General features: G+C 49.3%; 1 protein-coding gene and 1 pseudogene across 1 annotated transcript in view; one reads left to right on the forward strand and one right to left on the reverse strand.

Annotated features, from left to right (window-relative positions):
• The window catches only part of SLC2A13 (solute carrier family 2 member 13), a 333,838-nt gene that overhangs the window by 162,320 nt on the left and 145,257 nt on the right, over positions 1–26,261 (reverse strand). The gene's annotated exons all lie outside the window — the stretch shown is intronic.
• On the forward strand, positions 5,458–5,772 carry LOC133762526 (non-histone chromosomal protein HMG-14-like; annotated as a pseudogene).

Here is a 26,261-nt window from a genome sequence, read left to right on the forward strand (position 1 = left end):
ATGCTACAAAGATCAGTGAGTACCCTTTTCTAGCATTTCCTAAAAGATACTCTTCACAGATACTCTGTGTGGCTTTGGTCTCCAGCCCTTCCACTTCAGGGTGGTACGTCCATTCAGTCAATGGAGATGGGGAGGAGTCGGCCAGGAACATACCTGTGGGAGCTAAACGAATGGAAAGGGCTGGGGTAAGCTCAATTATTTCTGACAAAACAAAGAACTGATGAGTTGTTTTCAAGATTGATTTATTTGACAAGGTGGGGGTGTGTGGGGGGAGAGATGTTCCTTGCACTGGCTTATTCTCCAAATGGCTGCAATGTCTGGAACTGAGCCAGGCCAAACCCAACAGCCAGGAATTCCATCCTGCTCTCCCACGTTGGTGGCAGGGGCCCAAGTACTTTGGCAATCTTCAGCTGCCTTGCCACGTGCGCCACGTGCGTTAGCAGGGAGCTGGAGCGGAAGTGGAACAGCTTGGACTCAAACCAGTGCTCAAAGGGGATGCCAGCGTTGCAGGTGGCAGCCTAATCTGCTGTGCCACAATGCTGGTCCCAGAACTGGCACGCTGAAAACCACAAGGCTACATCTACAGGACCTCCAAACCATCTGTTCTAGTCACAGATCACTTCCCTGGACACAGCTGGCCAAGCACCTCTGAATCGTGGGCCACTCCCAAAGCTGCCATCAGTGCCTCTGGCTTTGCTGTCACTGGCTTCCAGCTCGGGGACAGGACAGGGTCTTGCCCCTGAAGTTATGCGGAGCGCACCTCCCCTCCCGACCCCCATCTCCTCCCTCCCCAGGGCCTGCCCATCACCGCTGCCTTCCTTCCCCTCGCACAAATGCTTCTGCTCGAGTTCCACCAACCCTGTCTGAGAGAAGAGGCCCCCACAACCCTCCCTGGTTCTCGCTGGGCTTTCCCACTGCAACGACTCTCTGAGAAAGTCACTGATTAAACTCTCAAGCTAAGAGTGTGAGGACGTGGTCATCCTCCTAGGCTTCCCACAGTCCCCTGCACCGGCCCACTCTCCCGTCACGCTCTCGCCCGCTGGCCGCCTGCGACACCACAGAGGTTTTCTCTCCAGCTCCTGCCTCACTTCAGCAGGCTCTGCTTGACTGCGTCCTGCAGCGACCCTTAACACAGACCTTCCTCCCGCGCCGCATCTCGAGTTCTTTGGTCATTCTTTGCCTTTTCAGAATCTGACTTCCGAAACACCATTTTTTTAATCAGTAAAAACCCACACCCACACATGACACGCAACACACGCTTTTTGTCTCAAACCTGATCTCCTCCTCGATCACTCAAGTCCCACTGTCCCTGTTCTTTTTTTTTTTTTTTTTTAAGAAGAAAGTTGGAGGATTCACACTTCCTTCTTTAAAAAAAAAAAAATTTAGTTACACAGAGAGAAGAGAGGCATGGCGTTGGGGGTAGGGGGGAGAGGTCTTCCATCTGATGCTTCACTCCCCAGTTGGCCACAATGGCCAGAGCTGCACCAATCCGAAGCCAGGAGCTTCTTCCGGGTCTTCCACGTGGGTGCAGAGACCCAAGGACTTGGGCCATCCTCTACTGCTTTCCCATGCCATAGCAGGGAGCTGGATCAGAAGATGAGCAGCTGGGACTAGAACCGACACCCATATGAGATGCTAGCGCTTCACGCCAGGGCGTTAACCCACTGTGCCACAGCGCCGGCCCCTGTTCCTGTTCTTAAGGAAATAACTCTGAAGGTCACATCGTAAGTTTGCTGCAGGGTTTGCAAGACTCCCACTGAGAGTGCCCTACATGAGGTCTCATGTAAGAAACCACACAGATGGCAGTACAATGATGTTTTCCCTCGAGGGACAGTTTTTCCCACATGAATAATAAGAATCCTGTAATTGATTCCATTATCCTTCCTGGTATGGCTGACGGGGAAGCTCGGGATCAAATGTACGACGGCCCTGCACTCTGTGTACCGCCAGGCCGGGGAAGGTCCGGATCAAATGCACAACAGCTTGTATTCTGTGTGTACCACCAGGCCGGGGAAGCTCCAATTTAAATGCATGACGGCTCTGCACTCTGTGTGTACCACCAGGTGGAGGAAGCTCGGGGTCAAATGAATGACGGCTCTGTACTCTGTGTGTACCGCCAGGCCAGGGAAGCTCTAATTCAAATACATGACGGCTCTGTACACTGTGTGTACCACCAGGCTTCAGCAACATAAATGTACAAGCTGGTTCTCCCACTGCCAGTGGCTTCCTCTTGTAATTCTCAATTTTTCATAATTAGTTGCTATTTTGGTTCCTATTTTACAGTTCACCATTATTTATACACATATTCTAAATATTTATTCATTTATTTGAAAGGTGAAGTTTACAGAGGGAGAGAGAGAGGAAGAGACAGAGACAGGAAGAGACATCTTCCATCTGCTGCCCCAGCCCCAAAATGGCTATGAGGGCCGGAGCTGGGCCAGGCCAAAGCCAGGAGCCTGGAACTCCATCCGGGTCTCCCAAGTGGGCTCCCGCACCTGGGCCATCCTCTGCTGCCTTCCCCAGTGCACAAGCAGGGAGGGAGTGCACTGGCACTCAAACGGGACTGCTGGCATTGCAGGGGCAGCCTGATCCACTGTGCCACAACACTGACCCCAGTTCTTTATGTTTCTCCGGTGTTAAGCTTCCTAAAGTCATTCAGGGAATAGATCAGACAACCGAATACAGCTACAAACGTACTTAACGAATCCAAAATCAAAGTTAAAAGTCTGTTTGTTCCTTCCGTGTGCCCTCCTGTAAAAGCTCAAGGATTCGTGACCTGACCCCAAAGACAGTTTGGTCCACTATATACACAAAGCAGACTTGTTTTATATAAACATTGCTTTAAATGCTTTCTTCTTGTTACCTAATAAGCACCTATTTCTTCTGAGGGGTAATGTTAATAATCTGACACCTGTGTCAAAAGGCCTGGGACGTGGCAGCAAGCCGGGGTGGGTCAAAGCTCTGTGCTACAGTTTCTTTACGGCAAGGAACGGCTTCGTGGTATGCTTCCTCATTAACTTCTCCCTCACTATGCTAGGCAAGCTAATCACATTGGGGGTTTGAAATGGTCTACATGTCTCCCGGGAAGTGAGAATACTAAGCACGCCCCCATATAGGCACCTTACTTCTCGGAGTATCGTGGGACAAAACAAACCACTGCCAGCACCGGCAGTGAACAGCTGAAGGCACTGGTCTTCCCTGGGGACCTTCCGTTCCCAGCTCACTGCTCATCTGTCACACGCAGGAGCCCTGGAGCATCTGGGATGCCAGAGCAGCGTAGGGGCCACACCCACAGAGCAAGGTCTGGCTGTCGGGAACCACCTGTGCCCGAAGAGGGCTTGCTGCCCCTTCACGCGCGCAGATGGTGGCTCCTTACCGCGAGCCATCCATCACACCACACTTGCTGACGACCTCCCTGCTCATTCCGAGAAAACAGAAGCAATTAGAAGAGCGCTAACTGATCTTCCTGCAGTTCTGCAACCTCGGTGCATCCTGACCCCCACACTCTGCCAGCCCAGCAGCCACAGCCCAAGCTCCCAGCGTCCGAGGGCAACGCCATCCCCTGGAGCCTGGGTGGACCGCTGCTCCCCTAAGAGACATCAGTCACGCAATCCGATGTCAGTCTCTCCCACCTGCTGGGTCTTCTCCATCCACGTGGAAATCTGGACGCAATACCACCCGTGCTCAGGCTAAATGGGAAATGAGCCTTTTCACGCCCACATCACTCTGCAGTTGGTACCTAGGTCCCATCCCGGCTTCCAAACAACCGACCCAGAAAGCCTGCGCCTCTCACCTGCCGTTCTGCGGCCCCTGCTCCCTCCAAGCAGGCTTTCACCTCAGCCAATCTACAAAACCGTTCTTGTCAAGTCTCTAGCTACCTGCACATCACAGAGCCAACGGCTCTGCCACCAGGGCAGAAGCGACCACGAGGAATGTAGCTCCCCACCCCGCCCCATCCCACCCCTCACATCTCCTTGGCTTCCAGCAGCCACTTTCTCAGGGTTTTACGTCTGTGTCCTCATTGCCTGTTGCAGGATCTGGCTCCTCCTTCTGACTTGCAGACGTGGGTGGCCCCATGCCCAGGTGGCCTGCCTTCTCCCCATGGGTGTATTCCCCACAGGTCTCCTCCAATGCCAGGGCTCCTGAGTTAACACGGCCATGCAGTTTTGGTGCTGAGCTCCACGCAAACACATACATACACTCATCCTGCTTCTCACCCCACAGCTACATGCAAGCATACACCTAGCACCTCACCATGCACCTGCCAAGCAGCACCCTCCACCCCCAGTTCTCTTTCCCTGCAGCACTGCCTGCTCCGGCCCCAGGGGCCACCTCCCCCTCCCACCTGCCAGCTATGTCTACCCTCGTGTGTGGAGGTCAAGTGGTGCCCGTACTTCTTCTCTTGTTGGCCACTCTTGGCAGACTCATCTCTATGTACCTGGGGGATTAGATTCTGACTCCTCTCCCCAGCAGGCCACGCCTTGCGTATTTCCTGGGAGAATTTTCCTACTTCAAAAACTATAGCTGCTTTGACTCCAGGCATACTCCCAGCCCTTTCTGTGTGATCTTTTCCAGGATCAGACAGAGCGAGAGCCGCGTGCTCCGGAGCTGGCTGTGTATATGTTCCTAGGGGGCTCTGCCCTCCACCCAGCTTGCCGCAGCCATCGCCGCCATTATTGCTAACACTGACTGAGCACCCACTGCGCTGCAAGAGCCCTGTCCACATCTCACCCACAGCGCAGAGCCCCCGCACAGCATGCTCACGGGACGAGTGCTACGACGTCTCCTGAGATGGCAGAACTGCCAATCAGTACACCTAGACCTAAGCTGGGGATGCTATCCCAAGGCCCCTCCTCTCCTGCAATCCCAGGACCAGGGCTCACCCGAAGTCGCCTACAGTGATATGAGCAGTACTGAGGACACACGAGGCTGTGTGTGCCTCAACCCACCTTCTTAGAAGCCGTGCTGGGTGAGCAGGGTGGTGGCATGGCCTGAGATGCCCGTCTACACCGCCTGCATGGGGCTGCACTCCCCAGCACACGCAGCTTCCCTGAGCTCTGACATGGGCAGGCTTCACTGCATTCATAAAAAGCTGCACGGTGCCCCCACAGGTTTCTTTGCCCTATATTGTCTTCTAGCATTTTTGAGGCATTTCTTCACTGACAATCTAAATGTAATTACTACAAAATTATTTCATAAGCTACGTCCACATTACTAAAGTATATTATGTAACAATCTGCACAGCTCTAGACAAACGACATGGAGCCATGGTGACCGTCACCACCTGAAAACCACGGATTCTGAGAGATCAGTGCCCTGGTCCCCCTACATGTTATGTCTTAAATTTTCCTTAAGGTGGGTCCCAGCAGCTCGGGCGGCCAGGCAGCCCAGGTTCAGGAAGGCTCCCAGGGAGTCACAGTCTGCAGGCACCCAGCATGCACCCTCCCCGCAGCCATGATGCCCAAGAGAAAGGTCAGCTATGCCGAAGGGATGGCAAAGGGGGAGCCCAAGCGAAGGCTGGTGTAGTTGTTAGCAAAGCCAGAACCCCATAACGTAGAAGGGAAGCCCCAGAAGGCCAACGAGAAAGGTAAGTCTTCAGAAAAGTAGATAGATAAATAAATGCAAGCTAAGGGGAAGAGAGGAGCAAGGGGAAAACAGGCCAAGGTGGCTCCCCAAGACGCCAGAGCCTTGCCTGCAGAAAACGGAGAAGCTAAAAAGGAGCAGATCCCAGCCTCTGATGAGGCAGAACAGAACACAGCCAAGTCTGATTAACACCAGACACCATGTCTTATCAGGGTTCTTTTTTCTTTTTTTCTTTTTTTTTTTTTTTGACAGGCAGAGTGGACAGTGAGAGAGAGAGACAGAGAGAAAGGTCTTCCTTTTGCCATTGGTTCACCCTCCAATGGCCGCTGCGGCCGGCGCATCGCGCTGATCCGAAGCCAGGAGCCAGGTGCTTCTCCTGGTCTCCCATGCGGGTGCAGGGCCCAAGGACTTGGGCCATCCTCCACTGCCTTCCCGGGCCACAGCAGAGAGCTGGCCTGGAAGAGGAGCAACTAGGACAGAATCTGGCGCCCCAACCGGGACTAGAACCCGGTGTGCTGGCACCACAAGGCAGAGGATTAGCCTGTTATGCCACGGCGCTGGTTTATCAGGGTTCTTGTCTCCATTACACAATCCATAGGAATGTTTTAGTCAACTAGCAGGTAAATGCAAGCTTTCTAGTGGCTCGAGAAGCATTTTTAAGAAGGAGGGAAGCCCACCTCATCCCATTTTTTAAGTGTAAGTGATTTTCTTAAGAGGTGAAATCATTTGCTGGTTGTTTATTTTCCATACAACCAGGACACAGTGCTTACTGAATTATGGGAGGCTTCGACCATTGTGGGTGTCGGCTTAACATTCCATCGGTGGGGGTGGGTTCTATGTCCTTCAGTGCAGCACATACTAAATGGCTGTGCCTCTAACCGGTCTTGCACATTTTCACTCACTTCTCCCAGGCTGTTTAGCAGAACTGTTTCCTACAGAAAACCACTCCCTGTTGCTCTGTGGGAACCATGTGTGCCCTGTAACGTCTGGTTGTGGCCGTCCAGCTTTCCTAATGATTCTGTTAGCATGCTGTCGAAGACTGAAACTCTGGGTACGTTGTGTATGTGATGTTAAATTCGTGTATATGATACTAAATTGTGAGTGGGTGGGATTTATGTAACAGCAGCCTTCGAAGATACTGATAATTCCTAGTCTCTTGAGGAAGAGTTGCCTCCAAATTTGAAGTTAGAAAGTTAGTAGGTAACTTTCAAAAAAAGAAGGAAAATTCTGGCCTTTTAGATTTTTTCATACATTAAGTTAAGAATTATGTACAAATTAAAATGTGTGCTAATTCTCCACAACAAAATTTCAGTTATAGCAAAAAAATTTTCCTTAAAATTCCTATGAAGTTTGTAAACAATTTTTCACAGAAAACTTAAAAGCAAAGTCTATTTTTGTTGTCAAAATCTCCTCCAATTTGGAATTAAATGCTGGTGCTCCAGCACTTCTTTGTGTTGTTAACGACTACGCAGTCCTGTTGTACACTACCATGCAGAAATCCTGAAGCTCCTACCAGCTTCAGAACCACGCCAGCCATCTTGCTCCCTTTGTGTCACATGACCAAATGATTTGGCTCTGCCTGGGGGACCCTTTGACAAAGGCTTCCCTACAGAGACATGGAACCTACAAGTTTGGAAGGCACATTTCACCTGGGCACACAGTACCTTCCGTTACAGTCTGTGTTTAAAAACTAGCAGGAGATTGGCCAGCGCCGCGGCTTACTAGGCTAATCCTCCACCTGCGGCGCCGGCACACAGGGTTCTAGTCCCGGTTGGGGCACCAGATTCTGTCCTGGCTGCTCGTCTTCCAGGCCAGCTCTCTGTTGTGGCCCGGGAGTGCAGTGGAGGATGGCCCAAGTGCTTGGGCCCTGCTCCCGCATGGGAGACCAGGAGGAAGCACCTGGTTCCTAGCTTCAGATCAGCGCAGTGCACCGGCCACAGCGGCCACTGGGGGGTGAACCAACGGCAAAGGAAGACCTTTCTCTCTGTCTCTCTCTCTCACTGTCCACTCTGCCTGTCAAAAAATAACAAACAAACAAACAAAAAGCTAGCAGGAGATGAAAGACAATCACTCCCTAGCACTCTCATGCTCCTCTGCTATGGACAGGAAGAAAATAATACCCAGGGAGGGAACTGCAAGGAAACATCTATTCCCTAATACTAAACGAATCAATTATTTTAATAACCTACAGCCTTTTAGGAACTATTTGCCTTGTGATGCCAACACATAAACTCGTCCACATCGCAATGCCCACACTTCTGCTATATCTGTGCACTAAAAGGTAGTGGCCATTTTCTAAATTTTGTCTTGGCAAGATGCATTACTTCTCATTGCCACTTCCTACTGCTGGCTCTCCTTGGCAGATAAAAACAGTTGAGAGACTGCAGCCAAACCTAAGATTTCCCAGAGGGAATCTGCAAATAAGCTATAAGCATTCAAGTGAGCCACCTGTCTGGACGGAGATTTACTTATTGGTGCATAATAGCTTTCCAACCTTCAAACAGCTCCTGCACAGAACAGATGCAGCTCTTCAAATGCAGCCGTTTTTATTCCAACTTCCTATTAAACATGCACCACAAATGGGTAAAGCGACTCTAAACAGCCAGAAGATAGAAACGCTCAACAGTGCGTATCTGCTTACGAATCTCGAGTCATAAATAAACGTCAAACCCCGTTCTTAACCTGGAACGCTCGAAATAGCTCTGTGTAGTAACAGCAGACTGCTCCCGTGGTAGCTGCGGGTCCAGAGAGTCTGAGTCACACGGAAGCAGTGACAGGGGTGCTCAGACACCAACCGCAGAGGTGGCACCACCGTCACAAGGGGCCAGCCTTGCCCAGGGGTCTGCCTTCTCATCTTCCGGCTGGGCTGCCAACAGACCTCCCAACAGCTGCTGCAGGAAGCAATCGCCTTGTGTAGCTATCATGACAGCACAGACGTGAGTGTAGGGCCGGTACCGCCCTCCCGGACAACATCCAAAATCAGTGAAAGCGAGCAAGTTAACACCCGGGCTCTGCATATGACCCCCTCTTTCCAGTTAGCAGCCAATGAGATTGATCACGGTGGCCAGGACTCTGTGTGCACGGGGAGGCTACAGGATAAAGAGATGGGCTTCCTGCCCTGGGAAACCCACACAGCAGGGGGCACGCGGCACGGCAGAAGACCCCGGTGCCATCAAGGTGAATCCATGTCCTGAGCGGTGCAGCTGAGAGCCGTCCTCCAGCTGACGCGGATCAGAGACAAACGTGTCTATCAGTTCCATGATCCCTCTCAAGTCACCTTCATCTCTTTCCACAAACGTCACTTCTGGTGATGGTATTTTAAATTTTAGTCTTTTGTGTATGCAGGATCTGGTTCAGCTTGCTACGTATCTTAGCTAAGATCTTCCCGCCGCCAAGCCTAAATATGCTCCACCTACGGATGCCAAAAGTTCCACCTGCCTGGGCACCTCCCATCCCATGACGCTTTCTGGCCTTATCCTTAGAAAAAGGATGAGAGCTACTGGTGGGAAGACACAGCTGTCTTTCGTTAGCTCTGACCTCAGCAGAGCCATACCATGCAGCGCGCTAATATGTTTTCCTAAAAGTCAGATTTTAAAAGAACCACAGAGGAAAACATGAAAATAACGCACGTGTTTGAAGCTAAATGACGGGACCGTGCAAGACAGAAGGCGATGGTGAAGGAAATGGAGGGAGGGAGGTCGGCATGAGCTCCTGTTTGTTCAGCACAACAGGATCTGAGCTCCAGGTAATGAACCTGCGCTGCCCCCAGGGGTCACCCCACCGGGCAGATCAGAGAAGCCAGGAAGCCTTTGAAGACCAAAGACTCAGCAAGTGGCAAGGTCTACATCTGTGACTTGGAAGCTGCACAAGCCCTCGTCTTTGCTCCGCTCAGTCCCTCACAAAGCGGATCTTCCTCCCTGCTGCAGGGATGATGCTGCCTCCGTCTTTGCCGTCCTGAGAAGAAAGGCAGTGAACTGAGCCCTCCCAAACGGGCACCGCCTTTCTGTGTTCTCCGCACGGCAATGGTTATAAAGGAACGCGGCTGATTCCGAACACACACCAGACTCCTTCACAGCCACCTTGGGATGGAGGTTATAAAATTATTTCATTGATTTATTTTTTTTTTACAGCCCAAAACGTACCTGAAAATTGCTCAGTGGCATACTCTAAACCTCCTCAGTGGCCACAAACCTTATCCTTGGCCACTGAGTTTGGCTTTGGGTATTGGGAGTCTCCCAGAAGCAAGCCTGCCTGAGAGCCTGATACTGAACTATTCTGACCTATTTTACTTTGTGAAACCACCTGAGATCCAGCGAAGAGAAGCCCAGCAATCAGTAAGCTATGCTGAGTAGTGGCTCAACACACGGGCTCAGGGTCTACAGCCCAGGCACAGCTGCACCCTCTCCTCCAGGGGTGCCTTCAGGAAAAGCCCGCCTCCCTCCATCCAAAGGACCACCTCTCAGAAGCACCCCCTCTCCTCTGCAGGTCTTCTCACTACTGTGAGTGTGCATTCTTCTCAACATCACCTCTCCCACACGGTCGGGAGTCCCGGGAGGAATGCAAGCACTTGTCACCATTGAGCGCCTGGGGAGTCTGGAGAGAACTGACGCAGGGAAACACTCAACCCTTTTTTGCTGAGTCAGAACAGAACCTGTGGTCTTGTCAGTCAAGAACTGGCTCTCAAGGTGATTCTTGCTTCTGGGCAACTAATGGCAGTGTCCTCAAAATCCAGTCTACCTCCCCAAAAGGAGAGACCAAGAAGGTTGGCTGGTTCAGAAATGAAGTCTTACTTTCAGAGTTGTACTCTCTCTAACAATGTGTTTATAAAATATGCTAACAGCGCAATAATCAATCTTTCATAAACATGGGGTTAAAGAAATAATGAAACAGAAACCAGACTTTTGATTTAGCATTTACTTCTATCCAGGTTAAATCTAAGTTTCTAGTATGGAACCTAGGATATAATAGTTAATACTACACAGGTAGAGAAAGAAAATTATTAGAAACTCATCACTATCCCTAATTATGAAGATTGAATGCAGAAATTCTCAATTAACATCCAAGGGAGGTAATCCATTCCTATTTTTAAAAATTTGTGTTTTTTTTCACCAAAACTATTTACTTGATAATGGTACCTAAAAGTTAACCAGCAGGTGCTTGCAATTTTTTTTTTGTATATATTTATTTAGTTACTTATAAATCAGAGTTACACAGAGAGAGAGGAAGAGGCAGAGAGAGAGAAAGGTCTTCCATCCACTGGCTCACTCCCCAACTAGCTGCAATGGCTGGAGCTGCACCAATCAGAAGCCAGGAACCAGGGGCTTCTTCCAGGTCTACCATGCAGGTACAGGAGCCCAAGAACTTGGGCCATCTTCTTCTGCTTTCCCAGGCCATAGCAGAGAGCTGGATCAGAAGTGGAGCAGCCGAGACTCGGACTGGTGCCCATATGGGACGCCAGCAGTGCAGGCGGCGGCTTTACCCGCTATGCCACAACACCTGCCCCAACTTTCAGTTCTTTAAGTGGCCAAAGTCCTTGTCGACTAAAAATTCAGAGTATTCTACAGGAATCCAGACATTTCTATCAATATCTATACAGCTTCCTAAGTAGCGAAAACGACCAGTCTTTAGACAGGAAGTCGGTCACGTACTCATAAGGCAGAGACCTGCTGTCACTTATTTGCACAAAGACGGAAGAAACCATATACCTGAGGGCACTGGGAAAATCGCCTAGAAGGGATATTCTGAAAAGGATTTTTAAGTCTCTCAAAAGCAACAACATCTTAACTGTAACCCCACACCCACCAATGTGCCTGCCTGGTCTATGCAGGTACATCGGAGGTTATGTTCTATAATAACTAAGTATTGGCCGGCGCTGTGGCTTAACAGGCTAATCCTCTGCCTTGCGGCGCCGGCACACCGGGTTCTAGTCCCGGTTGGGGCACCGGATTCTGTCCCGGTTGCCCCTCTTCCAGGCCAGCTCTCTGCTATGGCCCGGGAAGGCAGTGGAGGATGGCCCAAGTGCTTGGGCCCTGCACCCGCATGGGAGACCAGGAGAAGCACCTGGCTCCTGGCTTCGGATCAGCGAGATACGCAGGCCGCAGCGGCCATTGGAGGGTGAACCAACGGCAAAGGAAGACCTTTCTCTCTCTCTCTCTCTATCCACTCTGCCTGTCAAAGAAAAAAAAAAAAAAAAAAACAACTAAGTATGAGGCTAATGCTGGTAATCTAGACAGACCCAACACATGAAAGCAAAGGGGAAAGACTCTCAAAAGTCATGGTGCACTGCTGTGGGCTGGTTTTTCTTCCCAGTGCTCAACTGTGCTCAACCTGCTCTTTGCTTATGGCGGGCGATGTGATGATAGGGTTCCCGAAGCTTCTCCTTACTTACGAGTATTTTTTTTTTAACATTTTTATTAGGAAGGCAGAAAGACAAATCTTCCATCCACTGGTTCATTCCCCAGATGCACTGGCTGGGCCAAAGTCAGGAACCTAGAATTCACCACCCTGGGTCTCCCATATGGTGGCAGGGACTCACGTAGTTCAGCCATCCTCTGCTGCCTCCCAACATCACACTTAGTGAAATGGGCCAGTCCTGAAAGAACAAACACCTTTTGCTCTCCCTGGTCTGAGATAACTAACAGGAGACCTAAAACATAATCTACAGCGTGAAACTGACACTTGAGATGCAATGAATTTGAACAGCCTTTGTCTCGACTGTTGAGGAACAGCTTTTTTTTTTTTTTTTTTTCATACTATTTGTTGAACTCTTTACTTAATATAGAGTTAATCATATATGTCGGGTGGTGCTGTGGCGTAGTGGGTAAAGCTGCCACCTGTACTGCTGGCATCCCATATGGATGCCAGTTCGTGTCCTGGCTGTTCCACTTCCGATCCAGCTCTCTGCTATGTCCTGGGAAAGCAGTAGAAGATGGCCCAAGTCCTTGGGTCCCTGCACCCACATGGGAGACCTGGAAGAAGCTACCTGGCTCCTGGCTTTGGATTGGCACAGCTCTGGCTGTTGCGGCCAATTAGGGAGTGAACCAGTGGATGGAAGACCTCTCTCTCTCTCTCTGCCTCTCCTTTTCTCTCTGTGTAACTCTTTCAAGTAAATAAATAAATCTTTAAAAAAATCCTATGTGTATAAAGTTAACTGAAAATAGATCTTAGTAAAAAGTAAAAATGGCAACAGGAGAGGGAAGAAAACAGGAGGGAGGGTGAGTATGGTGGGAACAATCACTATGTCGTTCAAGTTTACTTATGAAATGCATGAAGTTTGTAGTCATTAAATAGAAAGTTTCCGGGGAAAAACATTTTTAAAAACTGAGAAGAAAGTGGAGCCAGGGCTCTATCCAGCTTTCCAGCGTGAGATGAGGCGTCAGTGGCAGTGACTTGGAGCACGGTGCCATAGCCCCCACCCCCTCCCACCCCTTCGCGTCTGTTCCTCCAATCTGCTCACTTCCTCCTGAATCTTAGCCATTGCCTACATCCACGGGCTGGAATAACGGTTAAGGAACAAAGTTCAGAAGTGGCCAACGTGATTATTAAGTCACGGTGTATCTCTGGATAGTTCCTGCCCCAAGATAAATGGAGGCCTAAAGTATCCCTGAAGCTAAGAGACAAGGGTGAGTGTCGGGCACACGGAAGGGGTGCAGACCAGAGGCTGCTTTGAAGAATCACGAGACACCACACAGACTGTGGAGGCACGCAGCTGAAGCCGGGAGGCGACAGGAGATGTTTAATCAGCGGCCACAAACCCTGCCCATCCTCCCCCCAAAACGTCATGACAAGCGAGGCAGCGTAACGCAGGAAACAAACAAAATGCCACGTCTTCTACATTCCCTGCGGCAGGGTGGTTCTCACCCTGTGCTCATGCGACCCCCTCAACCTCTACCACTGAGCACTGCTATGAGAAATTAGGTCAGGACTTCCTAGCCCACTTGGGTCGCAGCAACACAATGAGCTCAGAGGCTCATGACCAGCAGCCCTCCACCGCTCACAGTTCCAGAGGCTGGGCCGTCGGAGCTGAGCAAGGCTGCTTTCCTGATGCACAAACCACACCTTCTCGCCAGTCCTCACCCTCACGTGGTGAAGGAAACACCCAGCTCCCTGGTGTCTCTGTGAGCTGACCCTGGGCCCAGCCAGGAGGGCTCTGTCCTCAGGATCCCAGCACCTCCCAAAGGCCCCATCGCCCCGGGGGCAATGCATTCTGGAGGACACAAATACTCAGCTCACCATGGGAGTTGTTCTGGAAGTATCCATTTTTGCTGGTAATACAGATCCACACCTGAGTCCTACCTATTTACACTCCTCTCCTGCAGTGACCACGGAGAGCCCAGAGCAGTGTGCCCGACGGCAGAATGAACAAGTGCTCTGCTTCTCCAACTGTCCACAGAGGACCAACTTTTTTTTTACATTTCCAATTTGTTGCAGACTAACATTTCTATTAAATGCAATAAAAGAAATCACTAGAAAAACAAAAGGAAGAGAGACCTAAAATGTGCAATTTTCTTCATGAGATGTAACAAACCTAAAGTTCTATAACGGATTCTAAATACTTATTTGCAATATCTGTATTTAACCTGTCACAGCACCCCTCTGCCTCTATAAGGGGGGGGGGGGTATCAACAGACAGCAATTAACTGTGAACCACATTTTGGGTCATGCCAAGCAAACAAACCAGTTTCCAAGAGAAGGATCCTCAGACGTGCCCATCGTGCCTGCCATCGGGATCCAGGTCTGAGTTTGCGGGGGGGTTTTTCCCCACAGGGCACCTCAGCTGCTCTTGGCAAAGCTGCCACTGTCATGCCTGTGTGCTGAGCCAGGCTGTCCAAAAACACGCATGTCTGAGAGACACAGGGTAATGGCAACTGAGAACAAGATTAAAACACCTACAGGTGATAAAAGCTTAAGCTTTGACTGTGAACCATAAATTTAACAACCTAGTTTTCTCTTTGGTGGGTTTTAACTTACAACCTTTTGTTAAGAAAAGCGGCTTTACTCGGATGACAAAGCAAAACTCAGTCGTTCACACCCATAAAAAAAATGGGAACCTGCAGCTTCACATCATGGCTGAGCTACCACCAGCAAAATATATATATATATGTGTATATATATATATATTTTTTTTTTTGGACAGGCAGAGTTAGACAGTGAGACAGAGAGACAGAGAGAAAGGTCTTCCTTTTACCATTGGTTCACCCCCCAATGGCCGCTGCAGCCGGTGCGCTGCGCTGATCCGAAGCCAGGAGCCAGGTGCTTCTCCTGCTCTCCCATGCGGGTGCCGGGCCCAAGGACTTGGGCCATCCTGCACTGCCCTCCCAGGCCACAGCAGAGAGCTGGACTGGAAGAGGAGCAACCGGGATAGAATCTGGTGCCCCGACCGGGGCTAGAACCTGGGGTGCCGGTGCTGCAGGCGGAGGATTAGCCTAGTGAGCTGCGGCGCCGGCCCCAGCAAAATCTTAACAATGCGTGAAGCAGGAAGCGGTCTGGTGGCCCTGCAGAGATGTCAGCAAACAGCGACACGATAATGAACTAAATGCTGTGACTGAGACTAGTATAAAGATCACGGTGCAGTGAGCCACGGCTGACTCTCCAACTCCTGTCTGCAGATTTGCCCTGGCCCTGGAACCACTTGCTCACCCAACTGTCCACTCCATGTCTTCACGTGAATGTCTGAAAGACATCTCAACAGAAATTGTCGAAAGCAAACTCCTGATCCCCTTCCTCCAATAACCAGATTCTCCTGCGGGCTTTCTCCATTACCCATGACCTCATCTTCTGAGATGCTCACGCTGGCCACCAGCAATGTGGGAATCAGCAGGACAGGGATTTGACATCATGACCTAGATGCACCTGTCACTGGTTTTCCTTACGACCCAAAGGTTATGGTTTCAGAGCCGCCAAAGGGGAAACCGGACGACATGTAAAGTTTACTTTCAAAGCTTAATATTTTATCACTTCTAGGTATTTCAGTTAAAAACAAAAATTCTGGGTCATTCTTCACTCATTTTTCTACACCCACACATCCACAGCATCTCTAACATCTCAGTACCTCACGGCAACCGCACAGCCCGGGCCACCGTTCTCTCCTCCCTAGATCACTCCAGCAGCCTGCAGCTTAAGGACCTGTGCCACTGCGAACACAACACAGGGGCCACAGGGCCACGTCTGCTGTGCCGGTCCTCTGCCCACCCAGTGGCTTCCCTTCCCATCCCATCAGAAGGAGACGAAATCTCCATAGCCCTGCATTATCTGCAAATCTGACCGCCCCTCCCCACCTGCTGCAGGTCACTCACCTGCTGCAGGTCACTCGGCTTCTGCCACGCTGCTCGGCACACTCACTTCTCACAGTGTAGCCTTCGGAACACCTGCTGCCTCTGTGGAAACAGGACAACCCTCCTGCCCCACCATCACCGTCACGTTGTACCTTTTGTCACCAGCATCCATGAACATTTATCACCACCTGCCATTCACACGCTTGGGTGTTTCTTGCTCATGTCCTGGCTACAAACCAAATTTTCAAGGGGTTTGATGTGAAATCAAATCCCAGGGCCTTGGAACAGTGCCTGTTTCATAACAGTCGATCAATTAATACTGTTTGAACGAATGAGTAATCAGTGTATCAGAGTAACCGTGCCTTGCTCCGGCTGGTTACGGAGAATGTTAGGTACCAGTTAACACAGCACCCGTGACACTGACACTGGGTTGTGAAAGAAGACTCAAGCTTGCCTGACATGGAAAGGGCTGAGAACATTATTGACATGGGCATAGCATCCCCACAAATCCTCCTGCAACAGAAGAATGGTCTGGCTGACAGAGTCCCCAGCAAACCACACAGTCCAGGGAAAGACCAGTGTGCAGCTGAAAAAGCCAACTGTCCCAGGTTCCGGGAAACCTGACAGCAGAGGAACGAGTGCAGGCTCCATCAAGCTCCTACATAACACCAGCGCTCTCCCTGGATCTGCTTCTTGTTGCCAAGAGACTTTTTTTTTGCCATAAAATGTTAAATTCATTTTCCTCGAGTTTTCTACAATGGGAATACAGCTCGGATTTCAAAAAGGAAGTCACTGGGGAGAAAACACAATGCAAAGAGTTCTGACACCGAGTCCTACTGTGGGACATCTGTCCAGGGACACCCGTGGTCATGCATCCTGGACTGCTCAAATAGAACCGTTCCGCCTCTGAAATCATCAAGCTTATTTCTCATCATCTCCCCACTGGACCCTGAGTTCCCTCTGAAAGAGAGAGACTTATTTATCTGTCCAGTCTCCTGGCTGTCAGAAAAACGCCAAGCACACACAGTACCCAGCAACAACTCAACTCCATTCAAATGATAAGAGAGTGTGTTACAGGGGCGGCTCAGCCTCCCAGCGCCGGTCTCAGTAGCTCACTGTCCCCTGGGTGGAGTTCTTCTCTTTAACACTGGCCAAAGCTTAAGCAGGTCTGTACCCACACTGGCATTTCCAGCTCTATGTATTCTGGGAATGCTACCTGGGCACACACCAGGGAAGCTTGGAGCCTTGGGAATGGTAGCTGGGAAGACCCCAGCGCTGGGAAAAACAGGAAAAATGAGGTCAAGGGACATCCATGTGTGGGGCCTTCCACTGCCCCCTGGTAGTAGCTGTGCTTGGGGGTCTTCATCACATGACCATGGCACCTGCTCAGACAGTAAGAACACCAGTGGGAGCCAAATTATTAGAGCTTTGGGAAGCTCCAGACTCACATAGACTCGCATGCCAGCCAGTCTCAGCAGCATGAGATTGACAAACGTGGACATCAAGGTCCAAGCCGTCTGTTTCGTCCACTACCTCAGCATTCCTCTCACCTTCCCCACCGCCTACTCTTCTGCCCCTCATTCGTGAACTGAAGCACTCGTCTGATGATAAAGTCCATCCACGGCTGTCAGCACCCTCCAAACTCCTTCCGTGTTTTTAAATGAGACATGCTTCCCAGCCAACAAAGGATCACCAGCGCCTGTGAGCACCCAGCCGCCACAGGCAGTCTCTGGAGTGTCCGCTACGGAGGCCAGCGCCAGCTGACTGTGGAGGCCTCTCTCTGCCCTGGCTCAGGCACTCCACCACGTCACCTCCAAAAGGCCTCCTCCCCTCGGGTTCCTATTCCCCTGTCAGGCGGCCCTTTGCAAGGCTTGCTGCAAGCCAGGCCAGCCACAGAGGGTGCGGTCTGGACGGGCATGCCAGACTAAGATGGTATCCCTGCTGCAATGGTTGTTCCCCCTCCTGTAATGGTCTTCAGGATGAAGACGGAATGCATCTCACTCAAAATCAAAAAGAAAGAGGAGAGGAGGCAGCACAGAATGCCAGGGCTCGCATCAGGACGCCTGAGCTACGTGAGAGGGCAGTTCTTACCTCTCCCATCAGAAACCCAAACCACCATGATCACCCTCTCATTTAAAAAGCTAACAGAAACACAGTGAGGACAGCGAGCAGCACTTCCTGACGTTGTGACTGGGGTCCAACGCCGCGGCAGACAAATGGGAACTGAGCCCCTATTTGCTAGCTGAGGGTCATGGTAGGAGAGGGGGAAACGCTCCCACCTCAAGCTCATAAATGAGAACCTGGGGGAAAATATAAGAGTGGGAATAAGAGAGGGAGGAGATGTACAATTGGGGACATGCTCAAGCTGACTTGCCACAAATGGTAGAGTTAGAAACGTGCCAGGGGATTCCAATTCAATCCCATCAAGGTGGCATGTACCAATGCCATCTCACTAGTCCAAGTGATCAATTTCATTTCATAATTGATCATAATGATAGGTCTAAGAGTCAAAGAGATCACATAAACAAGACTAGTGTCTGCTAATACTAACTGATAGAATCAAAAAGGGAGAGAAAGATCCAACATGGGAAGTAGGATCCACAGCAGACTCATAGAATGGCAGATGTCCTAAACAGCACTCTGGCCTCAGAATCAGCCTTAAGGCATTTGGATCTGGCTGAAGAGCTCATGAGAGTATTTTAGGCATGGAAAGCCAAGACACTCTGGCAAAAAAAAAAAAAAAAAACCTAAATGAAAGATCTCTGTGAGTGAGATCCCAGTGGAAAGAATGGGGCCATCAAAGAAGGAGGTACCTTTCTCTGAAGGGAGGAGAGAACTTCCACTTTGACTATAACCTTGTCTAAATAAGATTGGAGTTGGTGTCGGCAAACTCAAAAGGCAGGACTTGGCAGAAGTGGGGACCAGCATTTCAGAACTCTTCTACCCAAAAGAAATAGCGGGCAGTGCTCCCAAGCACAGGTGGGTGCAGCGGACAGACAAGCCCCACCTTTCATGGCTGACTCCCACACAGGGGACTTTCAGCAAAGATCTGACCTAGGCCAAGCACCCCGTTTCACACACGAGGCAAACTGGGGTGCAGCGCACACCGTTTGCAGACTTCACTCTGTTCTGCCCTGAGCATCCCACAGGGGACACCAGGCCTCCCTGACGGGTGCCGACCCAACCATGGGCTCAGTGCTGGGCAGGAGCAGAGCACAGCAGCAGGCTCGCGGGTGGGGGTGGGGGTGGGGGAGGACGAGGATGCAGCAGCCAGGTGCCCCTCCCACCCTCCTTGTCACACCAGGACCCCTCCTGGAGAGTCCCCACCCCCCTGCCCCTGACTCCCTTCTCCCACTCTCCTCCTGTTCTTTTCCATGCTGCTCACCTCCTCTTCTCTGACGGTTCTGGCAAACCACACAGTGAGTGTCAGGCATGGAGGCTCATTCAAGTTCTGGCCACGCCGAGTGCCCAGGCCCCAGAGAGGAGCATGCTGTAACGGGGACATCTTAGCAGCGGCATCAAGACTACATAACTGATATCCTACTGTCCATTTTGGCCCAGCGAAATTAGGTAACAAGTAAATGACAACAAGCACGGGCTGCAACCGCATCACCAAATTACTGCCGACTTTGCAGAAAGAGAAGTGGGGACTGGGTAGTCAGTATTTATCTTCCCTTAACCAAAATGACATGCGTAGTTCAAAAAACACTGTGTTTTCATTTAAAGATTGATTGATTGATTGATTGATTTGAGAAGCAGAGTGACAGCAAGCAAGAGACAGAGACAGAGAGAGAGAGATTTCCATCTGCTCCTTCACTCCTCCAATGGCCTCCAACAGCCAATTCTGGACCAGGCCAAAGCCAGGAGCCAAGAACTCTATCCAGTTCCTCCATGTGGGTGGCAGGAATTGGGGCCAACTTCTACTGCCTTTCTAGGCACATTAGCAGGGAACCGATTCAGAAGCAGGAGGCCGGGACTTGAACAGGCGGCTCTGATACGTGATGTAGGCGTTTCAAGCAGAAGCTTAACTCACTGCGTCACAATGCTGGCTCCAACAAAACCTGAGTGAATTTGCAACTCTCAAAGTGCTGGTGCTGTGGTACAGCAGGTAAAGCCATCACTTGCAAAGCTGGCATCCCTTAACAGCTCTAGTTCAAGTCCCAGCAGCTCTACTTCCAACCCAGCTCCCTGCTAAAGCACCTGGGAAAATAGCAGAAGATGGCCTAAGTCATGACACCCATGTGGGAGAGACCTGGATGTAGTTTCAGGCTCCTAATGTTGGCCTGCTCCACTCCTAGCCATTGTAGCCATTTGGGGAGTGAACTACTGGATGGAAGATTCTCTCTCCCTCTCCCTCTCCCTCTCCCTCTCTCAGTCTGTTTTCTTTAAAAACAAAGGTTTAAAATTTACAGATGAGAGGGGCTGGTATTGTGGCATAGCAGGTAAAGCCACCGTTGCAATGCTGGCATCCCATATAGGTGCTGGTTCATGCCCTGGCTGCTCTACTGCTGGATCCAGCTCCCTGTTAATAGCCTGGGGTATCGGCAGAAGATGACCCAACTGGCTGGACCCATGCTACCCACATTGGAGACCTGGAAGGAGCTCCTGGCTCATGGCTTCAGCTTGGCCCAACCTCAACCATTGCAGCCATCTGGCCAGTAAACCTGTGGATGGAAGATCTCTCTTTCTATGTCTCCCTCTTTGCATAACTCTGACTTTCAAACAAATCAACCTTTTAAAAAATTTATAGGGGCCGGCGCTATGGCGCAATAGGTTAATCCTCCACCTGTGGAGCAGGCATCCCACCTGGGCAGCAGTTCTGTTCCCAGCTGCTCCTCTTCTGGTCCAGCTCTCTGCTAAGGCCTGGGAAAGCAATATAGGATGGACCAGTTCCTTGGGTCCCTGCACCCGAGTGGGAGACCGGGAAGAGGCATCTGGCTCCTGGCTTCGGATTGGTGCAGCTCCAGCCATTGTGGCCATTTGGAGAGTGAACCAATGGAAGGAAGACCTTTCTTTCTGTCTCTCCCTCTCACTGTATGTAACTCTACCTCTCAAGTAAATAAATAAAAACCTTTTAAAAATTTACAGTTGAGCATAATCATATATACCTAAGCACACATACAGACACGACATATACATCACCTCTCGTTTTCTTAAAGAAATAAACACAAAAAATGCATTTTATTTTACATTTATGTAAAATATTTTACAATTATGAAACAGTTGGTCATCTATGAGCATGCAATGATAAAGATCCTCATTCTCAAATGTAAAACAGGATTTACTGCACCTCCTTGTATCCGTAACCAGTATTTCAAGATACATATAAACAACAAGGACTACTCAAGAAATACTACCAGTGATGAAAATTTCTCCAAAGTTGACTTTAATATTTTATCACCATTACTCAGTTTCTATGGATGATCTGCAATGACAACCCACTTTTAGAGGTTAATGAACATATCAGGCAAGCTTTCAGTAGGAGCCACGAAGAGCAAAACACATCATGGGCTCCATTTCTCAGATGCTGCGCGAGAGAGGCACGGCACGGCACATCCCGAAAGGCCCCATGGCTGCACCCTCCGTGTCTGAGTCAGTTGCTAGGAAACACGCAAGAAAGAGACGCAGCTTCAGGTCTGTAGAGCAGTGAGGTGGTGGAACAGTGACGTGGACATGGACGCCCGGCTGGTGGAAGAGTGACGTGGACATGGACGCCCGGCTGGTGGAAGAGTGACGTGGACATGGACGCATGGCTGCAAACGCTGCCGTCTGCCTCTGTATATGAAGACTCCACGTGACGGTTATCCAGGGAGACGGACTTTGATGCATTCAAGTCCCTTCCTGTAACTTCAATAAGCAGATTCTGGTGTCCACTGATGTGAGAAGTAGTAACTGCAGACGCCTTAAATCCTATTCTTTCCCAGCCAGAAGCCGCACTCAAGCTGAGTTCAATTTGAACTCACAGGTGGTACACTAATCTCCCTGAGTCCAGCTGTGTTCGGACACTGCTGCTCACAGGCTTTGTGTGCACACACATGCACACAGCACATGCATGCATACACTCACAGGAGACAGGGAAAGACAGAAACACACACACATGAAAATACAGTTACTAAAAAACTACCCCAGAGGCATGGGCAGTCAAAGCCAAAATTAACATTTGGGATTGCATCAAATTGAGAAGTTTCTGTACTGCAAAACAAAGTCGGGAAAGTGAAGAGGCAACCGACAGAATGGGAAAAAATATTTGCAAACTATGCTACAGATAAAGGGTTGATAACCAGAATCTACAAAGAAATCAAGAAAATCCACAACAACAAACAAACAACCACTGAAGAGATGGGCCAAGGACCTCAATAGACATTTTTCAAAAGAGGAAATCCAAATGGCCAACAGACACATGAAAAAATGTTCAGGATCACTAGCAATCAGGGAAATGCAAATCAAAACCACAATGAGGTTTCACCTCACCCCCGTCAGAATGGCTCACATTCAGAAATCTACCAACAACAGATGCTAGAGAGGATGTGGGGAAAAGGGGACACTAACCCATTGTTCGTGGGAATGCAAACTGGTGAAGCCTCTATGGAAGTCAGTCTGGAGATTCCTCAGAAACCTGAACATAACCCTACCAAACAACCCAGCCATCCCACTCCTTGGAATTTACCCAAGAAATTAAATTGGCAAATAAAAAAGCTGTTTGCACCTTAATGTTTATTGCAGCTCAATTCACAATAGCTAAGACCTGGAATCAACCTAAATGCCCATCAACAGTAGACTGGATAAAGAAATTATGGGACATGTACTCTATAGAATACTATACAACAGTCAAAAACAATGAAATCCGGTCATTTCCAACAATATGGAGGAATCTGGAAAACATCATGCTGAGTGAAATAAGCCAGTCCCAAAGGGACAAATATCCTATGTTCTCCTTGATCATGACAACTAACAGAGCACCAAAAAGGAAACCTGTTGAAATGAAATGGACACTATAAGAAACAGTGACTTGATCAGCCCTTGTCCTGACTGTCAATGAACTTAATACTTTATCCCTTTTAGTATTTCTTTTTTGTTGCTGTTGTTCTACTTAACACTACTGGTTGAACTCTTTAATTACATGCAATTATTCTCTGGTATTTAAATTTAACTGAAAAGTGATCCCTGTTAAATATAAGAATGGGAATAAGAGAGGGAGGAAATGTACAGTTCAGCACATGCTCAATCTGACTTGCCCCAAATGGTAGAGTTAGAAAGTGCCAGGGGATTCCAATTCAATCCCATCAAGGTGGCATGTACCAATGCCATCTCACTAGTCCAAGTGATCAGTTTCAATTCACAATTGATCACACTGATAGGTCTAAGTGTCTAAGGGATCACATAAACAAGACTAGTGTCTGCTAATACTAACTGATAGAACGAAAAAGGAGAGGACAATCCAACATGGGAAGCGGGATACACAGCAGACTCATAGAATGGCAGATGTCCTAAATGGCACTCTGGCCTCAGAATCAGCCCTTAAGGTATTCAGATGTGGCTGAAGAGCCCACGAGATTATTTTAGGCATGGAAAGCCAAGACACTCTGACAAATTAAAAAAAAAAAAAAGTGACCTAAATGAAAGATCTCTGTGAGTGAAATCTCAGTGGAAAGAACAGGCCATCAAAGAAGGAGGTACCCTTCTCTGAAGGGAGGAGAGAACTTCCACTTTGACTATGGCCTTGTTTAAATAAGATTGGAGTCAGCAAACTCAAAAGGCTTCCATAGCCTTGGCAACAAATGGCAAAAGCCTACAGTGATTACTGATGCCATAAACAAGAATGTCAATTGTTAAGTCAACAACAGAAGTCACTGTGCACTTACTCCTCATGTAGGATCTCTGTCCTTAATGTGTTGTACAATGTAAATTTTCTTTAAAAATTTTTTTTTGACAGGCAGAGTGGATAGTGAGAGAGAGAGAGAGAGAGAGAAAGGTCTTCCTTTTGCCATTGGTTTACCCTCCAATGGCCACCGTGGCTGGCGCGCTGCGGCCGGTGCACTGCGCTGATCTGATGGCAGGAGCCAGGTGCTTCTCCTGGTCTCCCATGGGGTGCAGGGCCCAAGGACTTGGGCCATCCTCCACTGCACTTCCCTGGCCACAGCAGAGAGCTGCCCTGGAAGAGGGGCAACCGGGACAGAATCTGGTGCCCCAACCGGGACTAGAACCCGGTGTGCCGGCGCCGCAAGGCGGAGGATTAGCCTAGTGAGCCACGGTGCAGGCTGTACAATGTAAATTAATGCTATAACTAGTACTCAAACAGTACTTAACACTTTGTGTTTCTGTGTAGGTACAAACTTTGAAATCTTTACTTAATATATACCAAATTGATCTTCTGTATATAAAGATAATTGAGGGTGAATCTTGATGTGAATGGAATGAGAGAGGGAGCGGGAGATGGGAGGGTTGTGGGTGGGAGGGAAGTTACAGTGGGGAAAAAGCCACTGTAATCCAAAGCTGTACTTTGGAAATTTATATTTATTAAATAAAAGTTAAAAAAAAAACTACCACCAGAGAAGGTGGAGATAACAGAACAACATATGAGAAATACACATACTCACACACCACACACCAAGCACATGTGTGCCCTACACTCTCACACACATGTCAAATGCATTTCTCAGTCCTCTGACTCTTGGCCTGTCTGAGCATTGATAAAGAGAAAAAGAGGTCCGGATGGAGAGTCGGGAAACCCAAGGTCCACGAATCCACTGTGCAGCTCTGAGATAGCAGCTTTGATGTAGGCAGGCAGACAGGATAAATTTGACTAGGTTTATGAGCTGGAGGACCACGCCTTCACCACGTCCCCGTGTGATCCCATCCCCCTAGCTGACCCCATCTGTACGCCCACCTGTCAATCAGGCTATGTAACCATGTGCCTTGGGAAGCGGATAAAAAGCCTGGAGCAAGGTGGGCCCTTTTCCCCTTCTTTTCCCCGGCTGCGCTGGATCCCCTCGTTGCCCTGCGCCGTGGCCTTTGGGCCGCCTGCTCTCGCTCCACCTTCGCTTCGCTGCTTCTGTTAAGCTGCCTGCGGCTGCTCAGCACCAAACGCTCTGCATGTGGCTCCTGGTCGGCTCTCTGCTCCGTATGGACCCCGACTCGGTCTCTAGACTCTTCTTTCTCCATAGATTAAGCCCTTACTCCTGACTAAATGAAAAGCTTAAAAAGCATTTATCTGACTAAATCAAAAGTTTAAAAAATCTACCATGCTGCCTGGTCAATTTGACCAGTATTCAGAATTCTCTGAATTCATGGCAAGAACCTACACAGCTTATTAATGTCAGAAATATTGATAAGCAGACTGGTTTCGGCTTGACTTCCCCGGACAACACTTCCGCATTTGGAAATTCCGAGAAGTAACGGTAACCTCGGCAGCTTGTCAAGCATGGGCTCAAACAACACATGTGCAAGCTTCTGACAACAGCCACACTGGGCAGGAAAAGATGCTGCTGTAGTTCTATCAAATGGCCATTTCAGTGAATACGCATATGAACAGGACTTTTTATTTGAAAATCAAAACAATTAATGGATGGGCCTACTCCACTCAGACATAGCACGGACCTCAGAACAACACTGGGTGTGGGTAAACACGGGGAAGCACCAGGACATGAAACACAGAAAAACCACCCCCAGAATTCGCATCCTGTGTGACCTTCAAGAGATGTCCAGTTGGCTGCATTCCTTCCTCCGGATGTCCACCCACGGGAAAGCACATCTGAGGATCAACGAGGCAGAAGTAAGGGCCGCCTCAAACTCCAGCCTCCCTGTCTGACCCTGCCACGAGCAGCTCTGTCATCCCTTGTATCTCCAAAAAATTCAGCTGACCTCCGCTAAGTCCACCTTGAAACTGAATTCACACGAAGGCTCCAAGGTCTTCTGGATGTGTCTCACAATCCCAACTGCCAACATACACCCTTTGGAGGACCAAGCACCCAGACACCCCCAGGTACTGCTTTAACCTACTGAAACGCACTCTCCACAAACTGCTCCTTCTGCAACTTCCATCGACAAGACTGATGTCTTAGGAGCGCTGTCCTTTTTCATGAAGTGGTGCATCCCAACATCCCCTCCATAGACATCAACGCGGCAAACTGGGTCTCCAGTTTTGATAAAAGGAAAACCATAATTCTCCCCCAAATGTCAGGTAAACTCTTGTCAAATGAGTCACTGGTGCAAGAACTGTCATGCCTTTCACTCGGCTGTCAGCTATTTTTTTATCCAGTGACATCGCGATTTACTCATGTTTTATCATACACACATGCACATAGGAATGTAATGAGGCTTTTGAAAATCATATACATATATATATATCATACACACACACACACACAGTATAGCCTGTTGCTCTCAGTGCCATGATAAAAATCA

The sequence above is a fragment of the Lepus europaeus genome, chromosome 6 (assembly GCF_033115175.1).
Source record: "Lepus europaeus isolate LE1 chromosome 6, mLepTim1.pri, whole genome shotgun sequence".
Classification (NCBI taxonomy): domain Eukaryota; kingdom Metazoa; phylum Chordata; class Mammalia; order Lagomorpha; family Leporidae; genus Lepus; species Lepus europaeus.